The sequence below is a fragment of the Anopheles moucheti genome (assembly GCF_943734755.1).
Source record: "Anopheles moucheti chromosome X unlocalized genomic scaffold, idAnoMoucSN_F20_07 X_unloc_11, whole genome shotgun sequence".
NCBI lineage: Eukaryota > Metazoa > Arthropoda > Insecta > Diptera > Culicidae > Anopheles > Anopheles moucheti.
Window position 1 is genome coordinate 82,501 of NW_026453517.1, and position 1,002 is coordinate 83,502.

Sequence of the window (1,002 nt, forward strand, 5' to 3'; positions counted from 1 at the left end):
ACCACCTCATCATGCGCCGCATCCAGCCGTCGGGCCGCAGCAACCATCTCGTCATTGGCACTGGTCGCTCTCTCCACGTACCAATCCTGTTGGAGCGCCGTGGTGATTCGCCGGGCCATATCACATATGGCACTCCAATTTTCCCGGCTGTTCAGCAGGAACGACTGGAGACTTTCCGGTGATACGATGGCCACATCGCCCTCGCCCAGCACCTCCGTCCGCACGTCAGCAAAGCGCGGGCAGTAGAAGAACGCGTGCTCAGCCGACTCGACGACACCCGGGCACCGCACGCAGTCCGGCGAGGGGGTGAATCTCTGCACATGCAGGTATTCATGGAAGAAGCCGTGGCCCGAGAGAACTTGGGAGAGATGAAAGGTCATCTCCCCAAACCGACGGTTCTTCCACCCCTCGATGTCCGGGATCACCCGGTGTGTCCACGCCGTGAACCGGCTCGTCGGTGCCAACGCGTCCCACTCCTCCTGCCACTGACGCAGTGTGGCCGCGCGCTCCTCCACTCGCAGTTGACTCAATGGCGCGCCGGTGGTTTGATGCTGATGGTAGCATCGAGCGTCCTCCCGGATCTGCAGGCAGATCGGGATGACGCTAGCCAGGACCGTGGCGACCTCATATCTCACCGATATGAAGGTCCTGGCTACCGGCCTTGCATACTGCGCCTGCACGTTCTGCAGCATCCGTCTGCACCGCCTGACGTTGGTGGCCTCATGCCACACCGGGGCAGCGTACCGGAGCGTCGAATCCACCACCGAGGACAGCAGCCGCCGCTTCGCTCCTTTGGGGCCTCCGTGGTTCTGCATCAGTCGGGAGATCCCCTTCGCCGCACGGAGTGCCTTCGCCGTGGCGTACTCAACGTGCGGGGTCCACAGCAGATGCTCGTGCAAAACCACGCCCAGGTACTTGAGGCTCTGCGTTGGCAGCCGCTGTATCCCCTCGATGGAGACCGAGGGCTGCGCATAGCCCCGCCGCATTGTGGACACCATGATG